The 13,309-nt window shown below is 37.1% G+C and overlaps 1 protein-coding gene across 1 annotated transcript in view; it reads right to left on the reverse strand.

The window, feature by feature from the left end:
- The window catches only part of LOC117578284 (uncharacterized), a 99,534-nt gene that overhangs the window by 68,650 nt on the left and 17,575 nt on the right, over window positions 1-13,309 (reverse strand). The window contains 1 exon segment of the mRNA XM_034263725.2: window positions 8,314-8,442. The gene's annotated coding sequence lies outside the window, so the exon portion shown is untranslated.

Below are 13,309 nucleotides of genomic sequence, written 5' to 3' on the forward strand. Positions count from 1 at the left end.
AATCGTAACGTTGTCAGATCCAACTAAACTACTTCAGGCCTTGTTACAATTTTCTTCAGCGAAGGCGTTCGTGCGAGCAGCCCCGCCCCCGCCCCCGCCCCCTTCCTTCCCCTTTCTCCCCCACAACACTTTGTGTGTGAGCTCTCTTCAGTTGGCTCTCAACGACAGGATGATGATACTCATACGTCCTTCCACCGCCAGCTATTCACACACTTTTCTTGTACAGCGCGACGCTCGCCGCCTTTTGTCTGGCCAAAGGGCAAAAGACACGTTTGGGAGGGGGGAGGGGGTCAACGGAGCGAAACGGCATCGGGCCACTCAATGTAATGAAGGTCATTAGAAATGTACTCGGTGGGAGGAGGGTGGCAGCATAGCGCACGCACAACTCATTTGCACTTGGCCAAGTTGCAGGGTTTGCCATCAAAAAGTGCGTAAAACACAGTAGAGCAAAAGTTTTCTTTCTCGTCGTGACTTGGCCCGATTCTTTCTCCCTCTCTCTCTCTCTGTCACTCTGTCTCACTCTTATCTACATTGTTGGCAGCTTTGGGTCATTAGGTGACGCTTGTCCATGGGCGCAAACGTAATTAGTCGACAGCAACAAGAACAACAACAACAACAACAACAACAAAGATGACGACAACATCAAAACATGTAAAGTAGGGCGAATATCGCTCGACTGACCCAACGAGCCATGCCCTCCCCCTCCCCCTCCTCCTCCTGAATGAACCGCATCCCGTCCCCAAACGGATCCAGCCGCATATTTGCCCGTCTCGGAGTCGGAGTCTTTGCCGTCGTCTGATGAGTGCTGAGACTTGCGCAAAAACTTGGTAATTAGGATGTTTGTGCTGACAGCAAGACAGACAGACAGTCAGAGGGGCAAAAGGAATGGGCAAAAACGTTGCGTTGCGTTGCGATGCGATTCCACAAGAAAGTGAAAAGGCATAAAAAGAAAAAAAAACGTGCTGTCGAACGGGTTTTGGCAGCCAACCTGAAAACAGCAAACTGAAAATGAAACTGAAACCGAAACTCAAGTGGCAGCAGCAACAGAAGCGCGGCAGCAAAGTCGCGGCATTTGTAAATTAAGTTGACATCTTAAGTTCAACTTTTTTAATTAGATTTTATCATCATCGTTTTAATCAAGTCTCACACAGTGCCGGACAACTGTTTACCTTTCACTCCGGCTCCGACTCCGACTCTGGCTCGTTTTCTACTTCTGGCCATTTCGCTGCCATTTGCAGCGCTAAAAAGTAGGCAACACATTTTGTGTACGTGTGCGTGTGTGTGGGTGTGCAACAATGTTGAACGAAATTACCTTTCATGATCGTGATATGCTATGCAACTCTGTTTGGGGAATGGGAAAAGTTGTTGCAGATTTCGATTTTACGGCAAATTTAAAACGTTTCAGTTTCATGCGCAGCATTTTTAATGTCAATTTGATGATTTTGCCACTAAGCCAAAGAGTTCTCTGTGTGTGTGTGTGTGTTTTACGGCAACACTGGCCACTAAGCAAATAATAACAAATGAATAATGAACAGCACCGCCTATAGGGCAGACCAATCAACTGACAGCCGACAACGAACGAAGGATTCAACTGTCTAGTTGCTGGTTTCGGCAACAGCAGCAACTCACACACTTTTCTCCCACCCATACACACACACCCACACACACTCACACACACATTCACAGACAACACTCATTGATTATTTAAACGTTTGCGGTGGCATTGTTGTTGTCCATTATCCATTGTCTGCCCAAAGTCCCAGTCACAGTTGAAGCTTCTACCACAGCAACAACAGCAACAGCAACAACAGCAACAACAGCAGCAACAGCAGCAACAACAGCAACATCAACAGCCGCAACCCACAAGAGGCAGCCACGTGCATTTGTGTGCCGCTTCACACTGTGGCATTTATTGTTTACCGTTTGTATCTAAAGTTTTATGGCATCGGAGCATGAATAAATATTGATTCCATGTTGGCTGCCCTCGCCTGACCAATTCCGAATTCTGAATTATGTGCGTCTCTCTGTGTATGTGTGTGTGTGTGTGTGTATGTCAGGTGTCATTTTCTAAGAGCTCGATTATTTACAGCTAGCGTAAAGCAAAAGTCGAGTGTGTGCAATAATAACAAATAATTGATGAACGATATTGAGCTGAAAGCAAAGCATCAACAATCAATTAATCTCCTTTCAATGTGCACAAAATAAAACAGCAACAATTTGTTAAGCATTTGTTAATAATAAATATGCAAAAGAAACCTTATCAGTTGTCAGCTAAAAATTAAAACAAAAATTCGAGAAATAAACTTATTGCTCTTTCTTTCATTTTTGTACAAAATAAAAATTGTGGCAACTAATACAATAAGAATATGGTTTTTCTATATTATCTGAAATAAAATTGTAGCAAAATAATGGACGAAAGATATTCAGAATCAGTTTTTAAATAAACTTTTAAAGCGCTGCGATTTTAAATATATATGTATGGAATATTCTTAATACTTTTTCTATGATATTTATTCTATTTACAGATAGTAAATAAAATTGTAGCAATAAAAAAAAGACCGTAAGATATTGAGAATCGATTCTGAATTCAATTTCTATGAATGTAAATAAGGAAACAGTTTCATATTTTATTAACAAATAAAAAGGAACTGCATTCAATTGATATTTGCATTCAATATGTAAGCTTAATTTGGCAGTATTTAATCAGAGAGCAAACTCAGGAACTCAGGAATATCATCAAAGCCAGCCAGCGAGCTTATTAATTTGACGAAACCTCAAAGTTGTGTGTGTGTGTGTGTGTGTGTGTGCCACAAGACGCGACGACGGCGGCGGCTTGCGTTGCCGCTCTGTTGCACATCGAATGCATTTTGCTTTTGATTCTACTATGCACAGAGCAGAGCAGTGAAGAGCAGACAAAATCCTGATGCGCTTCAATTACTCAAGCAGTCAATGGCATTTGCTGCAGCAGCAGCAACGACGACGACAAGGAGTACAACAATTGAGGCATTGAGGCAAGCTCAGCTGGGGAACATTGTACGCTGAAGTAGCATAGCGCTGAGCCTCCCATTCATGCAACGAGCGCCTTGTGTACTTATTTTTAAACGTATTAAGGAAGCACCACACCAAGTACGGAGTCGACTACCAGTCGAGAGAGAGAGAGAGAGAGAGAGAGAGAGAGAGAGAGACAAGCATAATAGTTGGCATTGGAGTTGGAGTTTGAGTCGGAGTTGTACTAAGTCGACTTGAAGCACAGCAGCAAATGGCAACAGGGCCTGAATAAATGATATGTACCATGTGCATAAAGAACAACTACGTCAAGAGTTGTGAAAGAGCAGAAATACGATATACTATATATACACATACATACATACATATGTATGTATGTTTGACAGACAGGTAAAAGTAAGCAAGACGCAGTTGCAGTTGAATTGGCTTTCGTTCTCGTTCTCGAGTGCTTCACACAAATTAGTTTGGAAATCTTTTGCAAGAATCATTTCAAGATGTTTCACAAAAATGTATAGCAATCTGCAATTATGCATTGTTTTTCAATTGTGTGTTATTGATTATTTAATTACACGTTAGAGCTTTAGTCATCAATTTAAGGCTTTGAAATAATTTAATAAATTTTGTATTGTGCAAGAGCAGCGTAGAATATTTATTTGTAATTATTAAATAAAATGCAATAGAATATTTTTAGTTATAATTGATTTGAAGTAGAAATATTAATGATAATATCAAATAAGAAAATTCTTAAATTGAATAAAGAAGTAAATGCATAACAATCGAACATAACTACACCGATAATAAATTAATTGAAAACTACTGACATGTTAAGAGATTTTCGAATATGATTCATATTTTGCAAATTGTATGATAAAAATGTTGTTGTTTGTCTGAAAATCTGGTATATTTTGAATGTATTCCTATGTATATCAAATACAACATTTGGCATATTCGTAGTATTTTTGTGGTTTATTAATTTGGTATATTATACTCGTAAGAATAATACCGCACTACTTTGCTTCTATTCAAAATGTAGCTTTGTTATTTGTTTCATTCGATTTGTACTATGCATTTTAAAAAAACAAAACTTATTTTAAGTTTTATTTGATTTCCAAAAAGGTTAAATTACATTTGTATTCGATAATTTATTATAGAGTATCTGCATGTTCAGCACATAAACAAAATTGCACAAGTTGAGTCCATCACGAAAGTTTTGCTGTGTTTTGACTACATTTAAAATCAACAAAGTGGCCAACCAAGCAACCAATCAATGGCCAGAGGAAAAGTGGAAAAGGGCATCGCAAGTCTTGCAACCGATCAGAGTGAGCTGAGCTGCAAAAGTTGCGACGACGCTCTAAGTTGCCATCTCGCTTAACAGATTTTCAACTTAAAGTTGCAGCTTGCCACACAGTGAGAGCAAAAGTTATGCGCGAAACAAACAACAGCAAAAAAAAAAGAAAAAACAAGAATAAATAAATAAAAACTAGTAAAAGAAAAATGTATGAAAACAGGAAAAATATTTTCGATATTTTTTTTTTACGCCGCTGTCGAATTCATGTTGCAGGCAAATTTATGACTGTCAAAAAGTTCGAGTCCAAAGAAAGGAGTCGAAAGGGAGAAGAGAGCATAAAGGACATGCAACTATGTTAGGCTTTACACTTTACACTTTACGCACTGTGCCAAGTTTTTTTGTGTCCTTGCGTTCGCTTAGCTGCATTAAATCACCACTCGACAGCTGTTTTATGTGGATTTTCAAAGTGTTTGTTTTCGTTCGTTTTTTCTCTCTCTCTCTCTCTTTTGTCGATTTGAAAATAATTTTGCAAAAGCCTCGGTTGTCCTTTGTGTTCAGCCTTATCCTTCGGTCTGCTGTCAATGCCCCGTCTGCATTACAAGCGCATGGAAATCAAAGCCACAAACCTATCAAGACATTTTTAATGACGCCCCAACAGCAGCAGCAGGCACAAACCTGGGCCCCAGACTGCCTCACACACACACACACACACACACACACACACACACACACACACACACACACACACACACACACACACACACACACACACACCTCACATGCGCCCTGTTGGGGGCCTCAGTGTTTGCGGTTTTGAAAGGGGCCCCAGACAGAAGTTACAACGCTCCCTTTCCACCAACTGTATCGCACACACACTCGCACACATTTCAAATGAAACAAATGCAAATTGTTGTCATTGAGCGACGTCAACGAGGACAACAAGGACACAAACAGACGACTCGATTGGATTGAATCCAGAGGCACAGGCAAACTGACTGCCACTCGTTTGTCCTCCTGTGCCGCCTCGTAAATGTTCATTAATCCGCTGGCAATGCAGACACAACAACAACAACAACAACAACAACACATGAATTTTGCGGTGTTTTGTTTTGTGTATATTAATGCGGCTGGCAAAAGTAGCTTTTAATTAGCATGTTGTCTGCGGGCCACGCGACGCGACGCAACGCGAGGCAACTTCTCCTCTCTATGTGGCAAGTTGTTTTTGGGGTTTCTGAATGGCCTTTTGGTTGACTGGCGAGCTGAGTTGAGCTGAGTTGAGTTGAGTTGAGAGAGCGGCACAGGTGCTGTCTAAGTAGTTTTTGCTACATGGGGCATGCCACGGCTCTAAGGGTTTTGAAGCGCCCGGTTTTGCGGTTACGTTTTGCGGTTTCACTGAGCGGATTTGCATTTCAGGGGGTAGACAAAACTTAAGTCTAATTATATATCAATAGTTGGCAAATGTTTTTATTGTAAGTCTTCGCGCGGATTAATTAGAAGGTTTTCCACAATTCGATCGCATTGAGAAACTAATTAGCAATGCGACAGAGCGAAGCAGATTAACTTGAAAGATTAAACCCAAATGCCACGTCAAATTGTTTAAATAATTATTTAAATGCCCTTTACTTGTTTGTTTGTTTGTTTTGTTTTTTTCCTTTCTATCCCATTCAAAATTAATCACATATTAATATGGATTTATAATCTAGACACTGGCTGCGTTTTAATAATGGCAATTAACTACCGGGTACTTAAAAGTCATTAGCTTTATCTGTGATTCTTGATAAAAACATACACAATATACTATGTAGTATACATATAATAGTATGTGAATCACTTATCCGTAGTCATTTAATAGCCAATTAGTTGACCGCGTGCTTCTTCTCATTCACACACTCACACACACACGCACACACACATAATTGCAGTCACGCACAATTCAAATGAAGTGAAACGCAACAATTACGAGTTCATGTTACATTATTATGGGTTTAACAACAGAACGTCTCTATGCTATACTATATAGTACTATATTTTCTACTCATAAACGACTTTTGATTGCGCTAAAAAAGAGAAAAAGAAAATGTTTTTTACTATGCTTGAAATATTTTCAGTGCTTGCATATCCGAAAGCTCATTAAAAAGCACATTAAAAGCTTATTAAACTGATGTTCGAAATTTCGCATTTACGAGTGTGCCAAAAGAAATTGTTAGCGTTGCAAACAAATTGAGATCTATCATAGAAATATAAGAATTCTTTAGCGTTTATTGAGAAATCGCTGAAATAAATTGTGCCGATCAAATCTTTCAATTACAGAACTTGCTCTTAAGAGAGCAAATCAATTTCAATCACAACATTCATTTAAGCTTCATTTAATTTCTGAAATCTGTAAAAATGTAATACTTCAAAGTACAGTAAGATATTGCTGAATAAATTATATAGATCTCGAGAGCCAATAAATTTGTATAAGAGAAATCCGCAATTTAAGAGTGCAAATTGTGTAGATCTCAATAAAATTTGAATAAGAGCAATATGTTCAATTAAGCTGCACATCATATCAGTATTCGCAATTGTAGATCTTTAATTTCCAAGGGCGCAAGCAAAGATTTACATATTCAATCAAATTTGAATAAGAGCACTAATCAACTTTAAGCTTTGTTTACATTCTTTTCAATTTAGACATTTAATTGCAGTCTTAAACCTAGATTAAACCTATCTAATCAAGAATGTAGTTGTTCAAAAAATTGAATAAAAAGCAATAACTTCATTTAAGCTTCATTTACATTCACACATCTTCTTTACAGGTCTTTAATTTCCAAGAGTGCATGTAAAGATTTAATTCTTGAATCAAATAAGTCCAATAATCGAATTTAACCTCTGTTTCTTCTAAATTTCAAAGCATTTAAATAAATAGCATTATTCAACTTATTCAATTGTTCAATAAATTGCTTAGTTCACAATGCATTCATTTTAACAAAAGAGCAATAGCTTCATTAAAGTTTCATTTAAATTCAAAATTCTTCTATAAATCTGTTTTATTTTTAAGAGTGCATGCAAAGATTTAATTCTTGAATCAAATTTGAATAAGAGCAATAATCAAATTTAAGCTTAAAATTGCAAAGCGTGCAAATAAAGATTTAATTGCAGTCTTGAACCTATATTCTTATATTACTTAATTGCTTGGAAGTATTTTGCGCTAGATGATAGATGCTTGATTGCAATGACGATGCCACATGGCCTGGCATTTAGCCAATGGTCAATAGCATTGCTTAATTGGCCATATTAGACAGTTCATTGGCATGACGAACTAATGAACGAATGAACGGATGCAGTGCAATGTCAAGCGATGTAATTTGAAGTCATCGCCATAGTCGCAAGTGCCTCCATTCAAGTGGGTGATTCAAGTGAATTTTTGCAGTGCACGCTAATTAGACGGCACGCAGGCGCATGACACACAAAAAAGTAAAATGAAACTCAACACACACAGCATGATTTCATTCTATATATACTACGATATAGCATGCATATAAAACTCGAAGAAGGTTTGCAATTGCAGTTGTTGTTGTTGTTGTTATTATGATTATTAGGCATAAAGTGCTGAGGCTGCTTGGGCCCAAGTCTAAGTAACACGATTTTTCTTCATTATTATTTCTTGGCACGCGATCTGACAAGTTAGACGACTTGCTGCTGCTGCTTAGTTGTTGTTGTTGTTGGACTTTGAGCTAGTCAAGCAAGCTGTCGCCATCGCCTTGGCTGGGCTGTGTCGTGTTATGCGATTTACATGAAGTGTTGGCGAAGGCAAGAAAATTTTCACGACGCCCGCCCGCCAGCAACAGCTGCCTCAGAGTCTTGGCCATTTTCCTTTTAGTAGTTGTCGCTGTCTTTCTTTCCAAGGCAATGCCGAAACTCAGCGAGATGTCTATCTGCCCACACACACACACATTTATATACTATATATATATATAGTATATAGCTTACGTATAACAATGTGGCTTTTTATAAAGAAATTACTTTTGACGACTTACTTGCAATTAGCCACGTCTGCAACTCGTTGACTTGTTATTCGTTGACGCTGTCGCTGCTATTGTTTAATGCAAGCCTGGGTGTTATATACGACGCTTGTAAATATTGTCAAGTTTTTCCCTCTTAACGATCTGTAAAGAGACAAGCGATATTAGATATTTGAATTTCGGTGTCGGTTTCGAAATAAATAAACAAACAACTAACGATAATTATAATTATATATTGCGACAGCTCTCGAAGCTCTCTATTGTCAGCCTTCAATGAGATACTAATCAGAGGAGCACTTACAACAGCTCAACTACTCGACTAATGAGTAGCAAAAGCCGCAACGAAACTCAAAAATTACTTCAGATTCAGATTCAGAGTCGCTGGGGTCAAGGAATAAAACCAACAAAAAATGGGAAAAACTTTAATCTCAAACATTGTAAATATGATCTGTATTATTAATTGAGCGTACTTCAATTCTCTTTAAATAGTTTCACAAATATTTGTGACAACTACTAAATTCAATTCAAATTTGTATTATGAGATATTTAGTATTCCGTATATTCTGACATTCTGAGTCACAATTTGATCTGAGTCACAATAAAAGCTCGCTAATCTTTTCAAGTTATTTTCCACGGAAAATTCTTATCGCAAACCTCAAACTCTCATATCTTTAAAATCTTATTCGAAAATAACAGTCCATATAAAATACTATATACGCGAAAATAACTGAAAGTCTGATAAAAAAATCAGCGTCAATTCATAAACATCAACAACAACAACAACAAAAACAAGTTAGAAAGCTACAGTCGAGTGTGCTCGACTGTGAAATACCTGTTGTGATTAAAAGCAAAACAGTGGGGTATTCATTTTAAAATATACCAAATTAATATACCGCCAAAATACTGAATATGTACTAAAGGCTAGATTTGGTATATTTGTATATTGATATAGTATAAAGCAAAACAGTGCGGTATTCATTTTAAAATATACCAAATTAATATACCGCCAAAATACTGAATATGCACTAAAGGCTATATTTGGTATATTGATATAGTATAAAGCAAAACAGTGCGGTATTCATTTTAAAATATACCAAATTAATATACCGCCAAAATACTGAATATGTACTAAAGTCTATTTTTGGTATATTGGTATATTGATATAGTAAAAAGCAAAACAGTGCGGTATTCATTTTAAAATATACCAAATTAATATACCGCCAAAATACTGAATATGTACTAAAGGCTATATTTGGTATATTGATATAGTATAAAGCAAAACAGTGCGGTATTCATTTTAAAATATACAAAATTAATATACCGCCAAAATACTGAATATGTACTAAAGGCTATATTTGGTATATTGGTATATTGATATAGTACATACATGAAATTATACCATAGAGTGAAAAATATACTAGCCAAAGCAAGTAAGCGTTTTTTTCAATAATATTTACAATTTGTATCTGATCGCAACCAAATTTGCCGGACAGGCGAACTTTATGGGGTCGGATATGCCTCCTTTCTGAAGGCACAAAGTTATACCCTTCTAGTCAATGGGTAGCAGGTATAAAAACAAAACAAACTCTATGAAATTTCTAGCTACTGTCTGACCTTGGTTTGTTTTTTTTTTTTTTTTGTTAGTGTTTCTTATATATATTTATATAATCTTATCTATTTGCATAACGTGAAGCAGCAGCACTTGAGTAGCTCCAATCTTATCGCGATTAGCATTGGGATGAGATCGCGACAGCGGCTGCTCGACGACAGTCTGCGGCAACGAAACAGGGCCTAAATGCGATGAAGAGAGAGATGGGAGAGGGGGGAGACGAGTGAACGGGAAAATTTGTATCTTTAAAGAGCATCACGTGAATGATGTGCACAAGCTTTGCGTTAATTGCGAAAAATATGAACGTATGAAATGAAATTTCATGCACACATAAATAACGAATGTGGCGCCTCAAAAAAAAAATTAGAAGTTGGATTCGAGGATTGAAGGTGGGCGGCATAAACGAAACGAAGTGCATTCGCGGTGCACAGACACATTACATTTTCTGCTCCAAATACGCTTTTCACAATTTTCATAGAGCCCACACACACACACAGGCAAGCACGCAACACACGCAGACATCTTCTTAATTTTACTTTTGCCAACGCGGCGTATGCGCAATGTTTGCGAATGGAGCGTGTGCGCACAGAAAGCAAACAACGCCAACAAACAGATAAGCAAACAAACAAACAAACAACATGAGCACACACACACACATACTGTTTATGTGTGTGTTATATATGTCTACAAGTTGGCCCAGTCAGTCAGTCAGTCAGGCAGTCAGCCAATAGAGCCACTGAGCCATATAAAAAGTGAAAATTGCATTTGTTTTTAATGCAGCGGCAAAATTAAGTCGAATACTCGTATGTGTGGCAAGGTTGTGTGGCAGCTTCTCTGAAGCTGCAGCTACTTCACATATTTTTCGGCCTATCTGCCACGGCTTTTTATCTCTCTCAAGCCGAGGGAAAATTTCAAACAAAAACTTACTTTTCACTCGTGTAATGCAAATCTTTCTATTGAATTTGATGTAACGCAAATCTCTCTATTGAATTTGATTTTTTGCAGTATTTCGATATTTTTAAGTCGTCTTTGATTTGACTTTATAATCGATTTAACAATAATATACTGTTACAGCTTAAAGAGAGATTGATTCATTTTAAGGGATTGCGAGTTGTGTTTTGATATTCTTGACTTCGTAAATTTTAACAAACAATTAATATTTTTTTTAACGATTAGTACTACATTGGTACATTAATATAGTACTACATGCGGAATATACCATACTCGTAGACGACAAAATATACCAGATTGTCGGGCAAATCTACTAAGACTATACTAATAACATTTGTATTCAATTTCAATGCACATTTAAATAGTTCATTGTTTGTTTTATTTTCGGGCCATGTCAATCAATTGGACACTCATCATCATAATATTAGCCAAAAGCGGCGATCTCATCTGTTAATCTCATTGCACTCACGAATGCAAAACTCATTGGCATTTCGTTGGCTACCCACTGTGCCCACATCACGTGGTCAATGGCAATGCCAATGGCACAGCCATCGCCATCGGCATCGATGAACCCAGAACCATCATCATTAATTAAACACTTAATTAAAACTGCAGCCGAGCACAGCAGCAGCAGCAGCAGACGCATGGCCCAATGATACGCTGCGGGTGATTTGCAGGGGACGAGATTGAAGTTGAATGCGATGCAGCGAGGCATATGAATGAATCAAGAGAGGAGAGGAGAGGAGAGAAGCAGAGCGGGTGGAAGGGTGCTGGCTGCAAATTGATTAGGCGGCATTTTGTGATAAACTGACAAAAAGCAACAACGTCAACATTTAAAATGCAAACCGCTAAAAGCAAATAACAACCGAAACAACAACAACAAAAGTCGACTAATGACTACCGAATAATGGGTTTAATAAATGCGAATGATATGAAACAGAGAAGTGATGAAATTAACGCAACTTTCCATTTTTGATGTGTGTGTGTGTGTGTGTTTGACACGATTACATCGATAACGATTGCCGATAACAATCGAAATCATTACATGTGAGCAACCATCGCTGCAATTATCGTAGATTGTAATTACATAGAATAGATTTTGTTTATTGCTCTACACGTTAAAGGGTGGGGGACAAATCCAATTTATATTCAATGAACACAATTCCCATAACAGTTGAAAGCAAGTTCTGTTTACACAGAGAGAAACCTAGAATGCAAATATTGTGTTAAATCTTTTCGAATTTAAAAGTCTTTCTTCTAACCAGATCACAATCTAAAAAACTTCCTGAAACCATATTTCAATCTTCAATAAATGTTTTTGAGATTTCAGATTTTTTAAGTTCAAAAATTTCTTGAAGTAAATTTTGTTTTTGTTTTGTTTTCTCTATAAAACATGGTGTTCGAATTTTAAAGTCTTTCTTCTAACCAGATTACAATCTAAAAAACTTTCTGAACTATATTTCAATCTTCAATAAATGTTTTTGAGATTTCAGATTTTTTAAGTTCAAAAATTTCTTGAAGTAAATTTTGTTTTTGTTTTATTTTCTATATAAAATATAGTGTATGATACAAAGTAAAAGTCTGCTTATAAACAGAACTAATGTTGTAAATTTCTTTCTCTATTGTATGCACCAAAAATTTAGTGTTGTCGATGTTACCTGGGTTCTATGTCTTCTAAACTGTTAGTCTATAAATTTTTTGGAAATTCCAAGTAAAATTTAGAAAAAATGTCTAACTCTATATTAAATAAACCGCAATATTTGATGTTTTCTATGTATTTTAAATAATTTCAATTGAATCTTTTTTGATTTGAATTTCCAAATTTTCATTCTTGATTTTACCAAGTTTGCTTTTTCCTGTGTACTGTTTTACACTTATGCAATTACATAACAAACAAGGCTGATCCCCAGTTGCTGGACCTAACCCACACACACACACATGCACACACACATATATAGTTCTCGCTCACAGTGAATGGACCCTGAGCTGGGTGCGATAACGAAGTCCCGAGCACCCTAGAGTCCGACCCAAGCATGTGAGACAATGATGAGCGAGCGTACTCGACTTGCAAATACTCTATGCGCTAGAATACTGTATGAAAAGTTAGTTGTACTCATCCAAAACAAATGAACAAAATTGGCATAAAGTTCAATAAAAAAGTTAATAGTAAAAAGTCATCAAGGTAATATGCATTTCCCACATTTTCCGAGGGTATTACAATACACAATCAAAGGCTGTTTATCTTCTCGACTGCTGGCATCGCAAGTTGTTCCCTTTTTTCCCTTTCTGCTCCATCGGACATCGAATGAGGGTCACACACACACACACACACACATACATACGTAAACACAAAATGGCCTTGAGTTTCGACTTTGGGGAGTGTTCTTCTTCTGCTTTTTTTGTGGGTTGATGGCTTGTGATGGGCCCAATCAGATTTTCAAGTATTTTTCA

The sequence above is a fragment of the Drosophila albomicans genome, chromosome X, assembly GCF_009650485.2.
Source record: "Drosophila albomicans strain 15112-1751.03 chromosome X, ASM965048v2, whole genome shotgun sequence".
In the NCBI taxonomy this organism is placed as follows: Eukaryota; Metazoa; Arthropoda; class Insecta; order Diptera; family Drosophilidae; genus Drosophila; species Drosophila albomicans.